Source organism: Neophocaena asiaeorientalis, unplaced genomic scaffold (genome assembly GCF_003031525.2).
Source record: "Neophocaena asiaeorientalis asiaeorientalis breed wild unplaced genomic scaffold, Neophocaena_asiaeorientalis_V1.1 scaffold77, whole genome shotgun sequence".
Classification (NCBI taxonomy): domain Eukaryota; kingdom Metazoa; phylum Chordata; class Mammalia; order Artiodactyla; family Phocoenidae; genus Neophocaena; species Neophocaena asiaeorientalis.
In genome coordinates, this window is record NW_020174645.1 from 295,262 (window position 1) to 309,484 (window position 14,223).

A 14,223-nucleotide genomic window follows, 5' to 3' on the forward strand; every position below is an offset into this window, starting at 1 on the left:
GATTGGGACTGACACACACACACACGACTACATATAACATAGATAACTAATAGGGACCTACTGTAGAGCACAGGGAGCTCTACTCAGTACTCTGAAATGGCCTATATGGGAAAAGAATCTAAAAAAGAGAGGATAGATGTATATGCATGACAGATTCACTTTACTGGACAGCAGAAGCTAACACAACATTGTAAATCAACTCTACTCCAATAAAAATTTTTTTTAAAAATCACCATCAGATAATGGGAGGCATCCCAATACAATAACAGTAATAAAAACTGGATAGAGGGACTTCCCTGGTAGCGCAATGGGTGAGAGCCAGCGCTCCCAGTGCAGGGGGCCCGGGTTCAATCCCTGGTCAGGGAACTAGATCCCACATGCATTCCACAACCAAGAGTTCACGTGCCATTACTAAGGAGCCCGCATGCTGCAACTAAGGAGGCCACGTGCTGCAACTAAGAGCCGGTGCAACCAAATATATAAAATAAATAAATAAATATTTTTTTTAAAAAAAAGGATAGAAATCAAATTCAGCAGAACCTGCCCTCACTCACCATGGACTTGCTTTTGCTCTCCATGCCAGACGGCAGGTCTGTACTGACTCACGTCATTTACCTTTCTCACGTCCTGTTCAGGTGTTGAGATGAGCCCACCTCCGTGTAAGGCAGCCTTTCCCACCGTGGGGACATTTTGGAAATGGTGCTGATGGGGTGTGGGTCTGGGAACCCCTTGCTGTGGATCCCTCTGTGGGCCTCCCCTCATCACCTCCTTCAGGCCATCCCGAATACCATCTTGACACTGAAACATCCCCTTCCTAAAGCCCTTTCTTTCCTGTTATGTTTTTCTCAATGTCATTTACCACTATGTGACACCCCCTACATCTTAAATATTTATTTCATTCATTGATCTCTCCCCACCAAAACATAAGCCCCATAAGAGCACGTAAATTTTTCTGTCTTGTTCTCTCACCTCCTGGAACAGGGCTTAGTACTTAGTAGATATTCAGTATTCAATTATCCAACAATGATTTTAATGAGTGTATGTGTGTTTAACAAGGGATGCAAAAAAATGTTATGGTTTGGTAAAAGTGTATCAGGTTTGTACTGAGGTAGATGTTAATTAAGTATTTTAAATGGGACCTTAATATCACTTATATGTGGAATCTAAAATATATAAAAATACTCTCATACTCAGAGAGTAGAATGGTGGTTGCCAGGGGGAGGGGGAGGGGGAAATGGGGAGAGGCTGATAAAAGGGTACAAACTTTCAGTTATAAGATGAATAGGTCTGAGAAAGAAAAATATCATATCATATCACTTATATGTGGAATCTTAAAAAAATGGTACAAATGAACTTATTTACAAAACTGAAACAGAATCACAGATGTAAGAAACAAACATGATTACCAAGGGGGAAATGGGGAGGGATAAACTGGGAGATTGGGATTGACATATACACACTACTATATATAAAATAGATAACTAATAAGGACTTACTGTATAGCACAGGAAACCCTACTCAATACTCTGAAACGGCCTATATGGGAAAAGAATCTAAAAAGAGTGGATATATGTATATGTATAAGTGATTCACTTTGTTGTACAGCAGAAACTAATACAACATTGTAAATCAACTATAATTTTTTTTTTTTTTTTTTTTTTTTTTGCGGTACGCGGGTCTCTCACTGTTGTGGCCTCTCCCGTTGCGGAGCACGGAATTTAAAAATTTTTTTTTCAAAAGATGAAGGGGGGACTTCCCTGGTGGTACAGTGGATAAGACTCCATGCTCCCAATGTAGGAGGCCTGGGTCTGATCCCTGGTCAGGGAACTAAATCCCACATGCATGCCACAACTAAGACTTCACATGCTACACCTAAGGAGCCCGCCTGCTGCAACTAAGACCCAGGGCAACCAAATAAATAAAGCAAAAAAAAAAAAAAAGATGAAGGGACTTCCTTGGGGGTCCAGTTGGTAAGACTCCATGCTCCCAATGTAGGAGGCCTGGGTCTGATCCCTGGTCAGGGACCTAAATCCCACATGCATGCCACAACTAAGACTTCACATGCTACACCTAAGGAGCCCGCCTGCTGCAACTAAGACCCAGGGCAACCAAATAAATAAAGCAAAAAAAAAAAAAAAGATGAAGGGACTTCCTTGGGGGTCCAGTTGGTAAGACTCCATGCTCCCAATGTAGGAGGCCTGGGTCTGATCCCTGGTCAGGGAACTAAATCCCACATGCATGCCACAACTAAGACTTCACATGCTACAACTAAGGAGCCCGCCTGCTGCAACTAAGACCCAGGGCAACCAAATAAATAAATCAAAAAAAAAAAAAAAGATGAAGGGACTTCCTTGGTGGTCCAGTTGGTAAGACTCCATGCTCCCAAGGCAGGGGGCCTGGGTTCGATCCCTGGTTGGGGAACTAGATCCCACCTGCACGCTCTGACGAAGATCCCACGTGCTACAACTAAGACCCAGCGTAGCCTAAATAAATCTTCTTTAAAAAACAAAAGGTAAATAAAATGAAGTGAAAAGATGAATAGGTCCGAGGATCTATGTATAACATAGTGACTATAATGGGTAATACTGCACCGTGTTGTGTAATTGAAATTTGCAATTTCAACAGAGTAACAGAGTAGAATTTGTGTTCTCACCAAAAAAAAACAAAAAACAAAGAGATAAATATGTGAGGTGAGAGGTGACGGATGCGTTAATTAGCTCTGCTGTGGGGATCCTTTCACAGTGTATATATATGTATATCAAATCATCACGTTGCACACCTTAAATATATTACAATTTTGTCAGTTATACCGTGATAAAGCTGAAAAAAATAAAAGGAACCTTAAATTCCAATTAGGCTCTATTCAATAAAGTTTTACAGGGATGAAGCAAAGTGTGAAGCCAGCTGAAGACGGGGCGTAAGTGGGTTATTCACCCGCAACTGGATACGTGTCCTGCGGCCGAGCAGGACAGCCTGGACCTCAGGAAGAGCGCGGTAGAGCCTCCCAGGTGCTCGGAGCGCCGGCCAGGCTGTGAGGACGCTGAGTTCTTAGCGCCCGATTCTCATCTCGCCCAGGTACACCTCCCTAGATGCCACACATCCCTCAACAAACCACCGGCGCAGACCCCCGCTTGCCCCTGCTGTGGACACAAGCGTGGGGGTTTCCTCTGCAGGGTGTTTCCTACACCAGCCACGTGCTTCCGTCCGGTGGGCAGATGGTCACGGGGCGGGCGGGACCCCTGCAGCACCTCGGCGCGCCCCGGGCCTGCAATTGACCAGAGGGGTCATGCGTCCTCCTCGGCTCCAATCAGCGTCTTCCCGGGGCTAATATACCCGCCCTGGAAGAGAGGAGGCTCCCCTCCCGCCATGGCGCTGCTGACCCCCAAAGATCTTAACTTAAGGCTGCTCATGGCCACTTTGCCTCTACAAAGAGTAGAAAGAGCGGACAACTGAGCTAAGAGATTCGATGGTGTCTGCTGAGCTCCCGGACCTGAGATACAGCGGCAGTTTTCGCGGAGAGGCACCAATCAACTCCTGTTTCCCCGGAGTAAGTCTGAGCTTAGTTTCTGCCCCTTGCCATCGGAGGTCTGGTGAATGGGATGAATTTGAGAAGCTGCAGTCGTTTGTCATTCAGTGCCTGTGTAGGCACAGGAGGCAGCAAAGGCAGAGAGAGGCAGCGCTCGGCCGGCCTGTGTACCAGACCCTCCCCTCACCACCGCCCGGCTTCGGGCAGCCTCACTTCTCATCCCAGACGCGCTGGGATGCTCGGCCCCACACCAGCCTCCGCGCTTCCCTCCCCACGGTGTGTCTCTGCCCGGGGCCTCTCGCACTCGGCGGCAGGTGGGATGCCTGGGGGTCCCATGCAGCAGCCGCATGCACCAGCACCCAGAAACAGGGGCCTCGCCGACAGGGAGCAGCCCTGACCAGTGAGGCTCGGAACTCAGTGGCTAAACACCCCTCCTCCTCCGCCACTCCAGGAGCAGCAGCTGAGTGACAGCTCCTTGAACTGACTTTCCCACCTGCCTGTTGTACTCCCCCCTGTAAACACTGCTGCCCCTAGAATCGGCTCCCAAGAAAACTACACACACATGTCAACCCAGGCTCTGCTCCTGGAGGACCAAGGATAAGACCGACCATCGGGGGTGACGGTTCCATGGGTCCCGACATTCGGGCACAGCTTCATGGAGTCACGGAGTGCCCTGAAGTCGCATGCACAGCTCTTTTGAACGCACACACGTGAACTTCTGCGGGGAGAGTGTCCGTAGCTTTCAGCCCATCTCCAAAGAGGAGGTGAGGGGTAAATCTTAAGAAACTGTTGAGCTGCGGAGGAAGGTTTGAAGAAGACTGTACCTGGCAGACGTGGCTCTTCACTCCCTGCCCCAAATGCTGCCGCTCCCTTCTCCCCAGGCAGTATCCCAAGCGTATTTGGGTGCCCGTGATCTCAGTTAAAAACGGTCGCTTCCTTTTCAGCGGGGGTGGCCAGGGGCCCACACACAGCGAGATCGAGGCAGACGTCTGTGGCACAGGCTTCTGAGAAAACGCTTTTGATCTCTGCTCTTCCTGAAGCCTGCTGACCTTGACCTTTTATCTGGCTGGAGCATAGAAGTGATAAGAACAAATGGAGCAGCTCTCCTGCAGTCGTGGGACTGGAAACCCAAGCTTTTCTCTGAGGACATGGAAAGCTGGAAAGAGCATTACCCCCTTCACAACAAGAGCAGCCTCCAAATCTACAACATCATGACTTTTCGTGAGTCCACTAGCAAACGGAGGTCAGGGAAACTACCCAGCCTGAAATGTGGTCTGAAAAGACAGACCCCTCTAAGGAGAGGAGGGCGTGAGTGTTGGCTCACATGAGGCAGGGCATGGGGGAAATGGGGCCAAGCCAGTAAGGAGAGTTCAGCCAAAGAATTGCAATGAATTTGGAAAGGCCAATGTGGGCTAGGTGAGAGCACACAGCCCTCGGCCACTGCAGACACAGGGGAGTTCACACCCCATCCCAGGCCCTTCTCCATGACCCCAGCAGGTGCTCAGAGGAAGAGGGTGGCAGGTGGGAGCCTGGAGGCAACCTCTCAACAGGGCTCACCAGAGAAGTGAGTGGCCACCACTGAGAAGGCATGACGTCTGCCTGGACCTTCTCCCCCAGGCACCAAAGTCCTGATGTTGCTGTAGAAGGACAGCCAACACTGCACCCCAGGGCACTGGGAAGAACCTGTGCAGCTAGAGGAAGGGGAGACACCACCCTCTGTCCCCAGAGAGGGGCAGAGAGATCCCTTTGTACTGGGAGAGGGGCAGAGCCACTGGGGACATCCACCCGAGATGCAGGAACTCAGGCCACCCGAGCCTGAGGCCAACCAGGGAAACAGAATTCCCACCGTCCCACGTCCAGGCTGGCAGCGCTCGGCACCCTGGAAATGGGAGAGGCGAGAGCATGGGGAGCTGTTCTGGCTGACGAGAAAGGCCTGGAGCTGAAAGTGGGGCCAGAACACTGAGGGGCTCCGTCTGCCGAGCCAACCCCACCGCAAGTGCAGGGCTATGCCAGCCGAGTCTGAGGTCTGTGCAGCACTGATGGTAACCATGGCGACAGAACCCAAGCCAGCTCTAGCCCCGACCAGACTGACGGAGCATACACACATGCACACATGCGCACACACACGTGCATGCACTGCATTCACACACGTGCAAGGCACAAGCAAGCATGTGCTCACCCATGCACACACAAGGCACACGCACGTACACGTGCACACGCGTGTGCGCGCACATATACACGCGTGCGTTCACACGCGCATGTGCACAGGTGTGCATTCACACGCGCATGCACAAGCAAACGTGCACACAAGGCATACGCACACACGCATAACATGCATAGACACAGTGCGTACCCGTGCGTTAAAATACATGTTCATGCATGCATGCATACTTGCACATACATGCCTTTCCACACATGCACAAGCACACACACACACACTAATGGCCTAGCAGAAAAGAGCTGCACCCCTTTCCTGGCATGAATCCTGTTGACCTCAGTCTCCACTGCTTTACACCTGATGCCCAGCATTTGTTCTAAAAGTATGACACACAAAAATAGCAAGAAAAAGCAACACACTGCCTAGAGACAAAACAATCAAAACTATGTCAGAAAGTTACAAATAATAACCCTGACTAAAATGTTAAATGCTTTAGCGGGAAAGTGTGACAGCATATATGGACAAAGGGAAAGTTCTGCAGAAAGATGGAAATTATATGAAGGAGTAAAATGGAAACGCTGCCGCTAAAAGTAAAACATATAACACACCAGACACTCCTGCCACGAGCTCACCAGTAACAGTAAAACATATAACACACCAAGCACTCCTGCCACGAGCTCATCAGTAAAATGAAAGAAAAGGCTGAGAATAGGGGAGTGAGGAGAGACGGGTCCTGGGTATAGAGTTTCTTTGGCGGGTGGGGGGGGCGATGAAAATGTCCTGAAATTAGACAGCAGGGGTTTGCGCAACCTTGCGAATACACTAAAAGCCGCTGAATTTTGCACTTTAAAAAAGTGAGTTGGATGGACCTAGAGGGTATTGTGCTCAGTGAAATGTCAGACAGAAAAAGACAAATACTGTATTTTTTTACTTCTATGTGGAATCTAAAAAAACAAATGAGCAAACATAACAAAACAGAAACAGACTCATAAATACAGAATACAAACTAGTGATTACAACTGGGGATGGCAGTGGAGGAAGGGGATCAAGAGGTATAAGCTACTATGTATAAAATAAATAAGATACGAGGATGTAATGTACAGCACAGTGAATATAGCCAGTATTTTAAAATATCCTTATATGGTGTATAATCTATAAAAATATCAAATCACCATGTTGCACACCTGAAACTAATGATATTGTAAGTCGGCTCTACTTCAGTTTTAAAAATGAGAAATAAACACTTTTTCAGACAAACACAACTTGGAAGATTTCATTGCCAGCAGACAAGCACTGCTAGAAATGTAAAAGAACAGTATGCCACTGGACAGAAACGTGGATCTACACAAGGAAATGAATCTATCCAGAAATGGTTACAATTGAGTTTTTTTTTGTTTTTTTTTTTTTGCGGTACTCGGGCCTCTCACTGTTGTGACCTCTCCGGTTGCGGAGCACAGGCTCCGGACGCGCAGGCTCAGCGACCGTGGCTCACGGGCCCAGCCGCTCCGCGGCACGTGGGATCCTCCCGGACCGGGGCACGAACCCGTGTCCCCTGCATCGGCAGGCGGACTCTCAACCACTGCACCACCAGGGAAGCCCCTTATTTTTAATTGCTATAGAAACTAGATTGTCCAGAAAAGGAGTAGAATATGCTGTAGGTTGATAGCATATGTGAAAGTATAATGTATGAAAAATACCACAGAAGAAAGGAGGGGAAAAGTGGGAGCACACAGCTGTGAGGGGTCTGCACTACAGTTAGTGGTATAATGTGATAGGAAGGTAGCATGTGACCTATTAAAGAAAGATATCTTAAGATAACCACTGGAAAAAAGTATAGTAAACCTTAGGACAGCCACTGGAAAAAAATGTTATAGAGGTACAAATAGTAAGCTAATAATAATACATAAAATGGAATCATAGCAAATTCTGAATTAATCCAAAAGCAGACCAAAAACAAGGGCTAAGGGGAGAAGGAAGGACCAACGGAACAAATAGAAAATAACTGGCAAAAAAAAAGTAAAGAAAATAACTAGCAAGGAGAATCGATTTCACTCAGTCATTGCATTGAATCTAGATGATCTGAACACATCAAATAAAAGACAGAGATTCCCAGACTGGATAAAATAGAAAGACCAAACCATATACTGTCGACAAGAAACACTTTTTAAATATAAATACACAGCAAGGTTAAAAATTAAAGTAGACAGAAGAGGTATATCTTGCAAACACTAAACAAAAGAACACTGAAGCGGCTGTTATCAGACAAATTAGACTTCAGAACAGGAGATACTATCAGGGATAAAGACAGTCATTACATTACAAAGGGATGAATTCAGCAACAACACATAACAGTCCTAAACATGTGTGCAACATGTGGACAAAAGAACCACAAAGTACATGATACAAAAACTGGTATAAGTGAAAGGAGAAATAGGCAAACCTACAGTTATATCTGGAGACTCCTCCCTCAGCAGTCAATAAAATAAGTAGGCAGAAAATCACTAAGGATACAGATCTGACCAACACTAGCAATGTACAATGCTGACATATATAATGACATTTATAAAACACTCCACTCGACAACCGAGGAATGATATCCTTTTAAGTGCACATAAAACATTAACCAAAATAGATCATATTCAAGTACACATAAAACATTAACCAAGGTTGATCATAAAAATAAAAACCTCAACAAATATAAGATATTGAAATCATGTAAGGTATGTTCTCTAATCAATGGAATTAGACTAGAAATCCAAATGAAAGAAAGGTGTCTGGATTTGAGGTGATTAAAATGTTCTAAAATTAGATTATGGCGATGCTTACATGACTGTCAATACACTAAAAATACTGTACACTTCAATTGGATGAACTTTATCGTATATAAATGACCAGAACTACCAAGTGAGTTTATCACAGTCACATGAAACAAAGTCAACATAAAAAATTTACTGTATTTTGATACGCTAGCAATGAATAATCAGAAATTAAAATCTAAACGTCATTTATAATAGTGCCCCAAAATGAAATAGGTATAAATCTAAATATGTACAAAGGGCACCTAAATAAATGGAGTAGATAATTGAATACTGTTAAAATGTCCATATTCTCCCCCAGATGATCCCACTCAAATCTCAATTCTACAACCCCAATCAAAATCCCGCCAGGGTTTTTTGGTAGAAATCAACATGCTGATTCTAAAATGAACATGTAATGAAACTGGAGTAGCCAAAACTATTTTGGAAAATATGTACGAAGTTGGAGAACTTTAATACCTGGCTTCAAGACTTACTATAAAGCTGCAGTCATCCATAGAGTGTGGTATTAGCAAAATGTTATACATTTATGTGGATGAAATAAAAAAGAGAAGGCAGAAGTAAACTTAACCTATACTGTTAATTGATTTTCAACAAAGGGAACACAATGGAGAAAGGGTAAGTTTTTTTCAATATATGGGGCCGGAACTATTGGACAGTCAGAAGCTAAAAAGGACTCTCAACCCATACCTCACCACACAGCAAAAATTAACTCAACTTGAATCATAGTTCTAAACATAAAATCTAAAACTATAAAACTTCTAGAAGAAAACATGGTGCGGGGGGGGATACTTGTGACCTTGAGTAGGGCAAAGACTTATTAGAAAAGACACAAAAAGTACAAACCATGAAAGAAAAAGTGAGAAATTGGACTTCATCCAGTTAAACGAAATTTTAAACCTAAGCTCTTGGAAAGACAGTGGTTAGAAAATGAAGGCAAAAGACTGGAAGAAAATATCTGCAAAATGTGTATCTTGATAGAAGACTCTCAAATCTCAAAACAAACAACTCAGTACAAAATGGATAAGGACCTTGAGGAGACACTTCACCAAAGAAGATATATTGATGGAAAATTAGCACACGTAAAGATGTTCAGCAGCTCTGGCCATGACGCCAACATTAAAACCACAAGGATTACACCCGTATTAGACTGAGAAGAAACTATAAGACCAAGTGCTGGTGAGGAGACAAATCCGCTGCAACTCTCAGACATTACTGTTAAGAATGGTGCAGCCATTTGAAATACAAGTTTGCAGGTCTGTATAAACCTGAACGTATCCCCATCAGATGACCCAACAATCCCACTACTAGGTGCGTACTGAAGAGAAATGAAACATGTTCACACAAAAGCCTAGATGCAGATGTTCCTGGCAGGTTTACTCATAATCGCCAAAGACTAGAAGCAACCCAAATGTCCTTCAACCAGTGAATGGATCGACAAACCATACCCATAAAAGGGATATCCGTAAAAGAGTACTTCTCAGTTTTTCTAAACAGGAGAAATCTTGATACACACAGCAGCATAAGTCTACATTCATAATCCCAAGTGAAAGAGGGAGTTCATTCCTATGAGTTCCTTCTTATAAAGACAAAACAGTGGAGACAGGAAAGAGAGCAGTGGTTGTCTGGGTGGGGGTGAAAGGAGATGTTAGTTATAAAGGGGCACAAGGGAAAGTTTGGGGGGTGTTGAGTTTGTTCTATATCTTGGTATGGTGGTGGTTACCTGACTCTATGTGTTTGTCAAAACTCACCGAACTAGACTCTAAAAAGGGTGATTTTTCTGTACATATGAATTATATATATAAACCTGACCCCAAAGTCATGTGTGCTAATAATGGCAGAGCCAAGGGTGAGAAGGAGCTTGGGTCTTTAATGACATCATGGAGCTACCATACCTGTCCCTCTATTTAGCTAAGCCACTGGAGCCTAGTTTCAGTTACGTGTACTTGAAAATAATCTCCAACTGATACAGGATGCCATGTTGATTTGGACGTCATCATGATTACTCATCTTAGGTGATTTCTCAGTCCACTTTGTGTCTGAACTCGGCCACTTAAGCAGTCATGGGTACCTACCTACAAGTCCGTGTTCCTTTTCATCTGCCTGCAACTGAGAAATAAACAACTCTAGATATTAAGATATTAAGAAATGGGAGCAGCGCCAGTGAGGGACTAAATAATCACATCATCATGTCATTATCACCACCATCACCATATGAGCAATTAACATGCCCTCCAGCAGACAATCGGACTTGCCATTTAGAAGTGAAATCAGCTGCAGAGAAAAAGACAATCACCATGCCCCTTTTAGAAAATCATGCTGGACCACTGCAGCAAAACTATCAATTAGTTAATACTTTCCTGTCTGTCTCAGTGAATAACAATGTCAAGCTCCATAAAAACCTTCAAAGACGGAGCTGCATTTCAAGGGCTTTATTCCAGGAGAGCCTCTACATCAACAAATATTCTAATCCAGACTTCCATAAAAATCCTACAAATGGAATTAAACTAGAAATTTTTTAAAAGATATCTGGACTTGAAATCCAGTTGAATTTCGCCACAATTTTGTCATTTATTAGCCTATTATAACTTAAACCATAACAAAAAATTATCATAGTACCCTTCCCCAAAATCGCCTCCTTTAAGACTGTGTCAACCCGGGTGCTTTCCGTTGGAAAGGACAGAAAATCAGACTCAAAACAGGCTTAAACAAAAGGGGAAGAAGTTACAAAAAGTCCAGAGGATAATACGGCCATATTCAGAACACAGTCAACGTCATCAGAAGTTTAGTTTTTCTCTATTTGTCCGTCTCTACTTACTTTCCGTTGCCTCAATTCTCTAGCAATGGAGAAAGAATAACACAAAGAGTGGATATATGGTTAAGTATAATATACTACACTTCCCCCCCTGCAAAGTTCTTTTAAACATGTTGCCCGCTGAAAGCAAAATCATATTATAATAATAACAACATTGACCCATGGAGTCGTTAATGTATGTGAATGTAATATGTAAGACGACTCTGCACAGAGAAGGGGGTAAAGGAAACTACAGAGGGACAGGATACCTATGTTCAAACTGAAGTAGTAATATTCTAAACAGGCTGTGAAAAGTCGAGAATGCATTTTTGTAATCTCTAGAGAAACCACTAAAAACTTACGCAGAGAGACATAGTCAAGATGAAAATAATAAATAAAATGAAATGCTAAGATACAATTCAATAAACCAAAAGGAGTCAGGAAAGAGGAAATAGAGAAATAAAAAATTAACCCAAAAAATGATAAAATGGTAAATTATATACAACACACCAATTTTAAGACAGAAACTGTCAGATTAGATTTTATATGATGACCTAAGTATATATGCTGGCCACAAGAAACTCACTCACACATAGTGATATAGATAAGTTAAAAGTAAGAGAATGGAAAAAGATACACTATGCAAATACTAACCCCCTCCAAAAAAAAGCTGAACTGGTTATATTAATATCAGACAATATAGACTTCAGAACAAAGAGAAATACTGAAGATAAAGAGGAATAACACATATATAAAAAAGTCAACTCATCAAGAAAATATAACAGTACTAAATGTGTATGCACCTAACTACAGAGCTTCAAAACACATGAAAAAAAATGACAGAATTGAGAGGAGAAAGAGACAAACCCACAATAAGATTTGGAGACTTTTGGGGCTTCCCTGGTGGCGCAGTGGTTGAGAGTCCGCCTGCCGATGCAGGGGACACGGGTTCGTGCCCCGGTCTGGGAGGATCCCACATGCCACAGAGCGGCTGGGTCCGTGAGCCATGGCCACCGGGCCTGCGCATCCGGAGCCTGTGCTCCACAACGGGAGAGGCCCATGTACCAGAAAAAATAATAATAATAATAAGATTTGGAGACTTCAATACTCCTCTCTCAGTAACAGATAGAACTAGGAGACAGAAAGTTAGAAGGGATTCAGAAGAAATGATCAACCATCTGGATCTAATTGGCATTTATGGAACACTCCACCCAACAACAGCAGAATACACAGCTACACACGAAGCATTCACCAAGATGCATCAAATCCTAGGCCATAAAACAAATCTTAACCGATTTAAATAAGTGAAATCGTACAAAGTATGCTCTCTGGACATAATGAAATTGAACTAGGAATCAATAACAGAAAAGGAACAGGTAAATTTCCAATCACTTGGAAACTGAACAGCAGACTCCCAACTAATCCGTAGGTAAACAAGGAACACTCAAGGGAAATTAGAAAAAATTTTTAATGCAGCAGAAAGGAAAATGCAACATATAAAAATTTATGGATTACAGCTAGCCTAGTGCTTAAAGGGAAATTTATAGCATGGAATGAGTATATTAAAAGAAGAAAAGATCCCAAGTCAATAAACTAAGGATTCATGTTAAGACTAGAACAGAAAGAGTAAAATAAACTCAAATCAAACAGAAGGAAAGAAGTGTTTTGCTAAGACATTATAGGTCGCCAAAGATTTCTGAGCCAGTAAATTGTTGCAGAAATTAAGGCATCTAGACAATTTCTCAGCTTAGAAATCTTCAGTGATATATAATTACTCACCAAAAAGAGAATGGTTACTAGTATGTCCCTCTCTCTTATGGTGCCACACAATTACCCAATATCACCACCTTCCCCTTCCAGTTTTCCAACCAAACTGAACACTTCAACTACCATCATTCACCCCTTCCTGCCCCTTTTGTTCACATGACTCCACTTGGAATTTCCTTGCCCATTTTCACATTAAGTTTAAATCCTACCCAATATTAGGATAAAGTGTCTCCATCCTCAGTCCAGCATATTGAATACTAAATATTACGGTGCTGTCTTAAGTGTCTTGATATGCATTATTTTGCCTAGTATTTCTGATAATTCTATGAGGTAGATAGTAATCTTTTCTATATTTTATAAGTAAAGAAAGTGAGGCACAGACCATGAAATAACTTGCCAAAGATCACACAGGTAATAAAAAGGGGAACAGGTAATTGAACTCAGACAGCCTGGCTCCTGAATTAACCCTCCCAACCACTGCCTCCCTCCTCTGGACGCTCAAAATATCATGTCTACACCTAACTTGTGTCCCCTATTAAATCCTTCCTTGAATTTTGAGTTTTTGTGTCCTTAACTCTCTTATTAGAATACTAGTTCCTAGAGCACAAAGGCCAGGTCATATCGACTTTCTATTAAATTGAATTCAGGCTTAATACAAATTTGTGGGATGGAGGGAGGGAGGGAAGATGTATTGGTCAGGGCTCTCCAGATAAACCGAACAAGTAAATATATATCAAGTAAATATATATATATATGGATAGATAGATGTATAGAGACACAGAGATATGGAGAGAGAGATTGATTTACTACAACAAATTGTCTCATATGATTATGGAAGCTAAGAAGTCATGAAATAGTGCTCAGCTGTGGCCTTTTTTCTTGCACCCACTACCACCTTCCCCTCCCCAAATACTGTTTTTAACGCATCCACACCGTCACAGAAGCTTCAGCTGGGAGAAGTGATCTGTGGATAAGCTTCATGTACACCCATAAACCCATCATCTTAGAAGACCCTGGATAAAACACCTCATTGTCTGCAGTCCCCCTGCCATTCTCTTTTCAGAGGATTTGTTTATTATTAAACATTTATTGAGCATCTACTACATACCAGCTACTCTTCCATACCAGCTATTCTTCTTCTGGGAATGGAGCAGTGAACAAG